Below are 11227 nucleotides of genomic sequence, written 5' to 3'. Positions count from 1 at the left end.
AAAAAAGTAAAAAAGGAATGATGTAAGGCAGGGAACCGGATAATTGGGCAGCGATTTTTAGTGGTGGGAGGTGTGGGATGAGTATTTTGGGGGGGGTGGGATGGGGGTGATGGGGGTGCGAGATGGATTGGAGGGATACTCAACTCGGCCGCGAGAGCACAGTAGTAGAAGTGGGTGGGAGGGAGGCAATGTGAGCTGCTGAGCAGGTCAGAGCGGAGAGGAGCAGAGCTCCGCAATGCAGTCCGATGTGTACGGTACTCGCACAGTGAGTAATGAGCGATGGGAAAGAGAGACAAGAGGCGCCGCAGCAGCGAGTGGGAAGAGGGAAAAAAGGGAAAAAATAGTTGTGAAAACCAAGATCAGGGAGGGGGGGGGCAAAACGAAATAACAAAAAAAAAAAAAAAAATTGGCAGGTATAATGAAAATAATAGGAAGCTCAATAAAGTACCTGTTTCTTCTGTTGTGTATCGTTTTTGTTTTGTCTAGAACGGAGACAGTTAGATATTGTAGCCCCGTTAATCAGACGTAATTATGCAGTTGCAATAACCTGCAGAAGAAGGAAGTTTGCAGAAGGGCGTCGCTGTTCCAGAAGACTGGACGGAATGCTGGTCAGTTGAACTGTATTCAACGGTAGAGCAAATGTAGGCGTAAGGGTATGGCAGGGAGGGCAGGATGTAGGACGGATGTCTACCAACAGAACGGCCGCGTTGGGTTGCAACGGGTAACTTCTGTGGGTGTCTCTGCCCTGAATCTTGGTCCTGATCTCGAGGGTTCAGTCAAGGTTTTGGTTGCTGGCTGCCCGTTAGAGTGCCGGCGCTTTTTCGAAACAATCCTTGGAGCTACTATTAAGCGCCAGCCAGATGGGATGGATTCGATCTTCTGTCACGTTCTGCGGTGACCTGAGCAATCGAGTGTTTGCAAAGTGGAGGCCGGTCTTCGGTGTCAAGAGACTTGGGGAAAGCAAACAAAAAGAGAAGAATGTCAATTGCCGGCGCATCAAATGTGAGAGGGGATGGGTATGCAGGTCATGATTGGCTGGGCTGATGGGATATGGCATGATGGGAAAAAAAAATATACGGGAAAAATATCAAGAGAAAAAAAAAAAAGTACGAGTATGATACTGTGGAGCAGACATGAGCGCGCGGGCAATATGTGATGGGTAATGTATGTAAGATGCGTAACGCATAACTGTGGATAGAACGGAAATGAAATGGAAGGAGGGGGTGGGAAGATGCTCGGTGGTCGGGACTTACTTGTGGAACCCAGAGGATCCTCGCACGAATTAATCTATCAGATGTATGTACTTCGGAGATAGGCTTGCTTCGTGCATAGACTGAGTGAACGTTGGTGCGCAGGGGCGGCAATGATTGATCAGTGGTCCACTGTGAGGAGAAAATGTAATATTATAAAAAAGAATAAAAAGAATAAAAAGAGGTGTGTACGGGACGTGAGCTGGTGTGAGTGCAGGTGCTTGAATTGGTACAACTTAGTTTTATTGCCTTCCTTAGTCGGGAGAAGTGTGGGTTGTGTGCACCAAGAACACGATCAAGAAGCCGCGGCTGTTGACAAGTGGGAAATATGATAGTTGGAATGGTGGGGTCCAGTGTGGCTGTACTCGTACGCGTGGGTCAAAATGAAAAAATCGGGTGAAAAAAAAAAAAAAAAAAATGCTGATAGGATAGCAGAATGTTAGCGGGGTGTTTCTTGTTCTTGCACTTTTGCCCTCTTTTCATCTCTCCTCTTCACTTTTCCCATCTCTCCATTAGAGCCCGGGCGTGTGAATGCGTTGCTAGGGTACGGTAACGTAAAATAAGAGTAAAAATAAAAACAAGAAAGGAAGCGATGATCCGCTGGGGAGATGACTTGCTTTTGCTTGTATAAACTCAATTGTTTTTCTTTCTTTTTTTTCCTCAATACTCTCCGGTAGGCAATGAGTCGCGCTGTCGCGTGCAGGACGTTTTGGGACGAATTGGTTGAACGACACGAGGATGCTTGACTGCAAGATCGTTGACGGGCGACTGGGGAGGGCTGGTCAAGGGAGGGGAAGCGAAAAGAATGTCGAAAATTGATGACCGCTTCTACGTTACACACACCCCAGTAATCCTTCCGCAAAAGGTGTCTTAATTCAGTGCCTCAATTGGATTGAGGCCTGGTTTCTGAAAGTCGAGTGCGAGAGAGTGAGTGAGGTCAGAAGTGCGAATGTGAGTGTCGTGATTGCCAGGGCTGGGGAAAGGGCAGACAGGTGAATGCGCGGAGGTTCAGGGTTGAGGTGGGGAAAAAGCCACGGGGGGATGGATGCCTTCTGGATCGAGGTGACAGTCGACAGGTTGCGGCACTGTGCAGGGGAAGATGGAGGAAGGGGTTCGGAATCGGCTGGGCGGGCCTGGTCTATAAGAGAACCAGGCAGGGTGGCGGGGGTGGGAAGAGGGAGGGATGGTTCATACGGTACTGCACTCGAGCAGACGGTCAATCCACTTGAGGCCAAGGGGGAACCTGCGGTGATCGATGGGCAGCCCTGGAAGAAAGCAACCTGCCCGGGCGCGGTGAGCAACAAATAAAAAATAAACTATAAAATTTAAATAATAATAAAAAGCCAAGCACTAAGCAATCAGGATCGCGCAAAGGTCAATTGGTATGGGTCTCGGGGAAACATCGGCGTATAGGGAATGGCACGGTTTGATATCAATTCCGAAAAGAGCAATGGCCGAGAAAGAAGTAAAATGGAACAAGAGTTCGAGAGTGCCGGTACCGGTACTGTATGCGGGTAAGGTTTTCGTGTTTTACCTATCCCAAAACCTGCGATTCCAGAGTGTCTCCAATAATAGACAATACTCTAACTTCCCTTTGGACTTTTTGAAGGAAGATTCATTGCCAACTTCTGTGCCACCCGTAATATTCGGATGGGTGCAAGTACCGTACCGGTACTGTATCTCTCGTGACCCTCGCCTTGCTCTTTGGTTGACGAGATTTCAAGGGGGAGAAGTGGCTTACCGGTAATGACCCGTCATTTTTACAAGCAATGACGGTGGTGTAGGAGTCAATTATATCATACCCCTCTCTTCCCCGTTACCTCTGGTGGGATCTAGTGCTGGTAGGTGTGTGGACGGGTTCCTCTCTTGTAAGTTTTGTGTACCGGAGCCTCTCGAGGTTATCCTGAAGACCCTAGCTCTCCTGTGATCTCTGGGTCAAGTCCCGAGCCCGGACCAATTGCTACAGCACCCGAGTACTCCAGCAGTCTAACACTGCTGAGAAAAGGGTTAATTGATGGATGATGCACCTTTACTCACGAGGAAATGAAACCTTCCAATTAGTCAACACGCCATCACAAACCAGCCTTCTTGTTCTAATCCCTAGTGAAATCCTGTTAACGAGCGATATATCAGGTCTTCTGCCGTAAATTGTAAACTAGAGGAATCAGAGTCCACCTTTCTTACCCATTTCGATCAAGACATAGGTGCTGGTGGTACTCGAGTACAAGTGTCGGGGCGATTTATCTGGGCTATCCCGACCCATTCCGCCATCCCCGACCACACCCATCACGAGTGACCTTGTATGATATGCAAGACTTTCTATGGCCAGTTCTCCGAAAGGCAAAACCTAACCCTCTCCCCCTCCTGCATTGTATTGTTTATTTTTATGTATTTTCCCTTTTCGGTCACTCGATTCATTGTGATGAGTGTGCGTGTTAATATTCCTCCTACATCTTGACCTGACCTGGATCGTCGGTTTTACCATGTGGTATCATATCATGGTGTGATATTTCATCACGGCGGTCCAAGAGTGGTGCCTTAGGTGCCTCTTTCGGGTGTTTTGGGATCCTTTTATTGATCCTCTTGAGCAAATGACCACCTCCCCCAGACCCTGCAATATCACACCAGGCTAACTTGTAAAACCTATTTTTGTCCCTCAACGCCAAGGACTCATGGCACTGGGGCTGAGGACCGGTGTGGGCGACAAGGTATGATACGAGTACTTTATGCTCTAGCAACACCTAAGTGAAGCCTCAATCACACCTCCAGCATCGGTTTAGATCATGACGACACATATTTAAATTGGGTTTAGCTTTACCCCCTTTTGTTCTTCTCTTGTCAGTTACATTTTACCCGATCAGGAACAATTCACTTTGCTTTCTCTTTTCTCCGGTTTATCGAGTCAGTCACAGAACAATATTTTCATCGTCAGGTTAGCCTGGACGACCATCCACACAAGGGAAGCGGCAGGCGGCCCATTACTCCCACACCGGTACCGTATCCCTTGCATATTGTAGGGACTGGGTCAAAGGTCGGGTAACCTCAGCAGTCGCTACCTTGTTGCGTGTGCTTTGGCAAAGTCCTCTATCAAGCACACACAAGCTCTACCAACACCCCCACCAGTTCAAACACCCCACCAGTTCAAACACCCCAACCTCATCATGGCAGCGGAAATAATCGAACAAATTTATCAGGAACTGGGGACTCACAACCGCGAGTTTATTGTGTTCCCAAAACTTGATCCTGCTGTTTCCTCTGGGGTTCTTAAAAAACTTCATCCTCCCGATACTGACACTCTTGGATTCCGGTGAGTACAAATTCCAGGGATAAAGTTTTTCTGCAGAACAGGGTTCATTTTGCAGGTTAACCTAAATTAACTGTTCAGATACTTTATCCCTATGCCTTGTATATACCCAGTGTAAGAAGATACTAACTACTGGTATTACTAGCGTCCATTTCATAGCCTCGGACAGATACCTTCATGTCATAATGGCAGGCCCCCTTCACGAAGTGTCAGTCCTCTGGATGCGAAGGGAATGCCATTCTTGGATCTATAATGGTCTTCTTACAGGTAGGGGATACAGGCAAATGGCTGATATGTTAACTCGTATGTCTCTTGGCTCTATTTTATGGAACTCTCTAGTTTATACTAATGATTTAATTGTTCATAATAGCTTTGTTGGTGCATTTGCCAATTCTAGTAAAACCGCTGATCTTGCATACACTCCAATCATCAATGGATTTTGAAGAGAGTTTCCAATAGTGGTACTTGAATCAGAATGGTCGGAGAGTTGGGCCCAATTGGTTGGAGATGCTCAGGTCTGGCTTGAGGGCAGTGCCGGGGCTGTTAAAGCGGTTTTTTTATTTAAATTGTTTTCCGCAAACATCCACAATGAAATCAGGGCCGAACCATATGTTTGTCGTCTTTTGGTGGGTGAATTGGATACTGCTAGATATGTATGCTCTTCCCTTCCCTATGAACATCTTTCTTACATTTGTCACGAACGTGGCTTGGCATGGAAAAGGTTTTCACGTGACACATGATTATGAGTCACAAGTATGTTGTTGTTTTACGCATATAACTCATTTGGGTTATATGATTTGCTAAATATGAGATTTGTGATGCTTTCGCACAGGACTCAAGTATGAGTCATGGGATGTGCACTTGGAGAGTGTGCCTTGCGGGTAAGCCTTGCGCATATGATTTATGTTTCACACATGACCTCATTATGAGGTCATGGGTTTCGCGCATATGACTCAGTTGAGTCATATGACTTGTTTATTGTGTTATGATTAGTTTATGAGTTTTTGTACATGACCTCGCTATGAGGTCATGGGTTTTGAGCATGTGATCACTTTGGTCACATGACTAGTTTGTTATGATTTGGTTTTGCACATGTGACCACTTTAGGTCACATGACTACGAGCGGGAAGAATACTATATAAGGAGGCCGAGGCGGCCGAGGAAGATAGGTTCTTCACGCTTTGTTCTAAGTACTTTTCCTACTTATTACTTTAACGAATATAAAACATATTTACGATCTTTATCTTCATTGCACCGTTATTGTTACGCCAAGAAAAGTCCTTCACGAAGACGAGTTAGAGAAAGCTTACAATAGGCGTTCCCGAAAGAAGACAAAGGTCTTGTACTATCGGCAACGTAGGCAGAGGCCTAGAGCTATCGAAAGACAAAGAAAGAAGAAGACAGAAAAAGAAGTATCGTTCCCCGTCGCCAAGAACTAACTATCTAGAGAGGGATCTTTACAACATTCTACTAACTGACCCCTTCACCTTGCAGAAAATCTTCCCCAGTTCTACTTCCCCCATCGCTGACCCGTATATTACAGCCGAAGAACTCTTTGACCGCAGATCTCCTGAAGATATGGAGGGGAGGACCGAACTTCCACTATCCCTGGAAGAACTCTGCATTGTGGCCCGTGAAGAGATCTTGCAGCAAGGTTATATCCCAAAGCTCTGTTAATGGTGGGGAGAGGAGGTTGCCCAGTAACCACTGTTGAGAACCCTCTTACCACTGGAAGAATTTATATATATTATTATTCCCTATCTTTAACCCTTTCGACCGATAGTCAGAGCTGACCCTAAACCCTAAAGAAAGTCCACAGCATGCTAAAGCATGTAGTGAGAAGAAGCAAGTAGCCATAGTGCCTTGTTTTCACTACAACCTAGTTTAATTGGTTTAATGTGACTATCTCCTGGACTGGTAAGACATTGAAAATTTCGTGCCACCCTTTCCAGCATTAACCTTTCTCCCCTTCCCCCCCCGCAATACAGCTCCATCCAAACCCTTCTGAGCCCACGGTTTGACCAATGTCATGCTGTAGAAATAATAGTAGTAGCCCACAAGAGCAGTGTCCAAATGGATTTACTTGAACTATCAGGATTGACATCCTGCCGCCCCAACAGCTGCTTCACTACTCGTTCACACCCATTCCCGGCAGCCCACGAGAGCGGTGTTCGGCCGTGTATAGTACAGCAAAAATATCTCGACTGAAAATATTTTAATAAATTACGACTGCTCTGTGTAAAAGAGACTACCCCTTTGAGAATATTGCGCCGTATTGATGAAAAATACACAAATTGTAACCTCTACTTGGTGTAAAATGACTACTCACTATTAGTCGTTACTAAGAATACATCACTCGACCGAGTTGTACTCTTGGCAAAGAGCGAGTATATATACATTCAGGGGTACCTAGCTTGGTGGGAAATTCATCCAAATTATGTCAGCTTTGTGTAAAAAGGCTGTCCCTTTGTGGGTTCTGTGGGGTCGGTGGAAAGTTATCTCTTATCAGCCTCATACAAGAAATTATACGGCTCCGGAGCGCATACGGAACGTCTGGTGGGGGGCTCAAAAACTGACTCCAGGAGTCTCTTTACGGCCCCAAACTACCACTTCGAGGCACTTTGGAGCATCATTCCCTGATCAGTCGAGTGATCTTAGACCCAAGACTTGTGATTGCCACAGAAAAAGAGGCTTCCACCGCTGAGCATTATTCTTATTTTATCTCCACTGCCTCGTCCGGATCTCTGATGTCTGGCTTGCGGAGGGCGGAGGAGATGCTGGAGAATGCAGATGTGATACTTGTGGAATACGGAACTATGAGAAACCTTTGCAGCAGGGGAAATGGCGAAAAACATAACAACTGGAAACAAATTTGTCGACATCATCTGTCGTTGTGATTGACTTGGCCCGGAACCTTGCGCACACCGGTTCTGGTTAGATAGAGAACTAACCCACGTGTTCTGTCAACCACGCTTTGAAAAAGGTTGAGGATGATTCAAGGGATCCATCTTTTTGTTTACTCGAGTACAGTACGTACCCGCAAGAGTACCATAGTCTACAGTTCTGAGGAAAACATCACTCTCGAGTACCGGCATTTCGACAGCCACCTCCGAGGTATCCTCCTCTCTACGAGAAATGCAGCACAATCACCACACCGATGCAACCTTCGAAAGTACTCCATTCCCATCCCCGGTTCCCCAGCGGGCAGCAAGATAGAGGGGTAGATATTAGGGCACTGGTTGGGTGTATCAGAATTCTGTTGAGCCAGTGAAAGCCCATCTACCAAATTCACGAGCACCGGTTTGGTTTACTTGGGATGCTAAACCACGAAGATGATCCGTGGCCCATGGTGCCCAACCCTTCATAGCCCTAAACCTGTTGTGCTCACCAGCCTTACAATCATATTCCTACAACCTACGGTATCATAGGAGAAATCGTATTCCCTCACCCGATCCCAAATTCCACAGGTTTAAGCGTACAGGTACTTGGCCGTTCCAAAAGTATCCGGAAATATTGGCACGCCATCGGCCCAGGAAACGCCAAGATTTCCGGACACTTTTGGAATGGCCAAGTATTACCAGTGGAGGATCGCGGATCGACGGTTGTGGGGGAGAAAAGAGCATAGCGCGGGTCACAGGGTACAAAGGGGCTTTAGATTTCGTGACCTCCGAGGAGCCTGGCTGGGAACCCAGGGATATTTCTCTCTTTGGTACTTGTACCTTGTACAACGCCCGAAATGGCGCAGGACGGCGGAATCAAAGGAGGGGATCGAATTGCTTCTATTCACTCCAAAATGATAGAGCGCGCTTATGACAAAGGGCCCAGATTTTTACGTACCGGTACTCGAGTTCACGCTCAGCCCCTTCCTCCCTAAGTGTACTCGTACTCGTACTCGTGCGGCATATGCTATTACCAAGCATACGTGCCGAAGGGATAGGTACGCAAGCAGAGAAATTAAAGGGACAAGATAGCGTGTCAGCTCAGCCACAGTGGAGTTGTAATGCTCCAAAGCATTCCCCGGGTGATAGAGATCTCTTTTTTTCTTGTGGGCCGCCCTTGACTTCTTCCCTTTGGCATCACCTGTTATCAATTGGGCTTTTTGGCCATGTGTTGGGATGTTCTAAGGATCGAAATCATATCACAGGTTTCTGTTGCACCTGGTCTTCCCGTTTTCGACCAAAGTTCCCCAGAGCCCTCCCAGAGGCCAGGTTTTGCCCCCCCCCCCCAACCCATGGGCAAGTCTCACAAAAAATGGATTAGGCACCAGTAATGAGAAAGAAGGAAGGGTAAAAAAAGGAAAGAAGAGCAAGAAGCAAGAGGGCAAACGCAAAAGTACTTCAGAACAGTACTTGTACGAGACGCAAGAAAATTCAAGCGGCATTCCCCTGCCAGCGAATAAATAACTCTTCTAATACCTACGATATCGGGCCTAGTCCCCCCCGAATTTGGTAACGGTTCTATTAAAAAGTTGGGGAATCAGCGCCCAATATCTCATAAGAGAAGGTCCATGAGTTATGGAGAATCTGTACTCGAGTAGCAGAGCTGGTGCATGCGCGCGTACTAGGGGATGAGCATAAGTGAGGCGATTCCGGTTTTCACTGGCCAAATTTTGGTGAGTGTAACCCGATGAAGGGCCGATCTTGGCTCATTTTTTGCAGTGGAGAGAAGTCAGGAGAACCCTCTACCAGTATTCCTCCTGCCACAGTGGCTCCCAGATACAAGTAGTACAGACACACCGCTATCTAAGTGGCCGGAGCGGCTTGCGAGCCAATCACACCCCCTTCGCCTCACTCACCGGTACGAGTACCGTATCTCCTCTTGGATAATTTACGGCAGCCCGCAGTGGGTAAAAGGATCCGGTGTGCGGTGTGTGGGCGGTGGGTCGTGCGCTTCCCCCTCGATTTCATCCTGCTGCCTGCCGTCGCACTGATTTCCCCAACGGCCTCCCAGAACAGCCACCAACCGCAAAAACTCGGCCTCAATTTCGCCTGGCAGCCGTTACCGTATTTTAGGGGGCAGGTCTCACATCTCGTTCCTAAGCCCTCCTCTTTCTTCTGAGCACTCACTCGCACACACCGTTCTTGCTTGGTCATTTGCCTCCATGCACCATTCCGTCATACTGGGACGACTTTTTTTTTTTTTTCTTTTCAGTCCGGTTGTCGCGCGAAGCCGAGGCCAATGTTTCATAGTTGGCTGGCCGCACACCAGCAGGAGCGGAGAACTCTTTCCTACGAAAAATATCTCCCCTCTCGCTTTTCTCCTCGGGATGAATGGGCACAAGTACAAATTTGTTTATCCTGTTTCCCGCTTCTGGCAGGTACCGTTTCGATCAAATAGCAATCATATCCATAACCTACCCTACCCAAACCCAAGTATCACAATCTTTTGCTCGCTCCTATCGTATCTCTCCTTGGCTCATTATCTTATCGTCACACTCGCACACCGCACAGGTGCGATGGCACAATCTGATATGATGCGGTTGTTTCTGTGAGGTAAAAACAATCTTGACCGCCCCGAGACAACATTAGATACCGGTATCAAACCTGAATACCGGTATTAGCTCACTCTAGGCCTCCGATTCTCGCTGCCGGGCCAGAGTGAAGGATAGTTTGTTGATTTCTTTTGCCATTTTTCCTGAATTTCGGTTAACCATTATCCGAATACCCGATTCCGGAGCACTCAAGTTCCGACTTACGGTACTCCACTTGTGCTTTACCTCCTTGAAGACTACCGTATCCTATTCTCTGTCAAAGCTATTGTACTAGTACTCGTACCGGTACACTTGCGCGATACTTCCACAGCTACTGAGCTTTGCTTTTTAGTTTCGTTTTTGCCTTTCACTTTTCTCCCTCAAGTCACGAAATCTTGCTTTCCTTCATTAGTACGGCGCCTGCCCCACCATCCCACTCATCACAACCTTCTCCGCAGGGGAGCTCGGATTCGCTAACCGATGCCCTAAAGCGGAGAATATTCCTACAAGGGTAAGCACCAATTGGCGAGGCCTTGATCTCAGTCCACCGGAAGCTCTTTTGGTGCCAATAAGCCCTATTCGACGCTCACAAGTGTTCTACGAGTGCCCTTGCAATTACTCGTACAGGTATCATGCCAAGATCACCATATGGTGAGCCCAAAATGGGTTTACCGATTAGCCAAACATAGAAACGGAAGTCTGACAAATTCTTTATCTAGCAGAAGCAAGCGCGAATACGAGAGGAATGTTAATTCCGCCGGTATATTTCCGGGAGACTGAGCCAACTTTTTCTCCTTTCCTTTCATCTGACTTTCAACATGATGAAGTGTTCCTACAAGTAAGCTACTAGCAGTCCACTACTCGAGTAAGCACATCGTCCGGCAAAAGTCGATGGTTCAAAGTCACGTTCGATAGTTTGGCACTCATCTCGGCAAGTACTGTTAGGCGTTGTGCATGGTCGCCCGGAGTTTTCGATAAACAGTAGCTCTGGCAAGGGACCCTTGTAATTCTGCGGGAAAGCAAGGAGTTGGAAAGTGTGGGCAAAGAGTAAAACAGTGACCAGCAGCCGGCACTTGTACTCGTACAACCAGGCCGAGGCTGCAGAAGCCATTCTGTGCTCGTGCAATAAACCACAAGGTAAAGTATGATAGTCTGCTGGAAAGGAAAGAGAAAGGGGTCCAGAAGGTCTAGAAGACACCTGCA

Source organism: Tuber melanosporum (assembly GCF_000151645.1).
Source record: "Tuber melanosporum whole genome shotgun sequence assembly, scaffold_1, strain Mel28".
NCBI classification, from domain to species: domain Eukaryota; kingdom Fungi; phylum Ascomycota; class Pezizomycetes; order Pezizales; family Tuberaceae; genus Tuber; species Tuber melanosporum.
The sequence above is the reverse complement of the archived record's forward strand: the minus strand, read 5'-3'. Positions refer to the sequence as shown.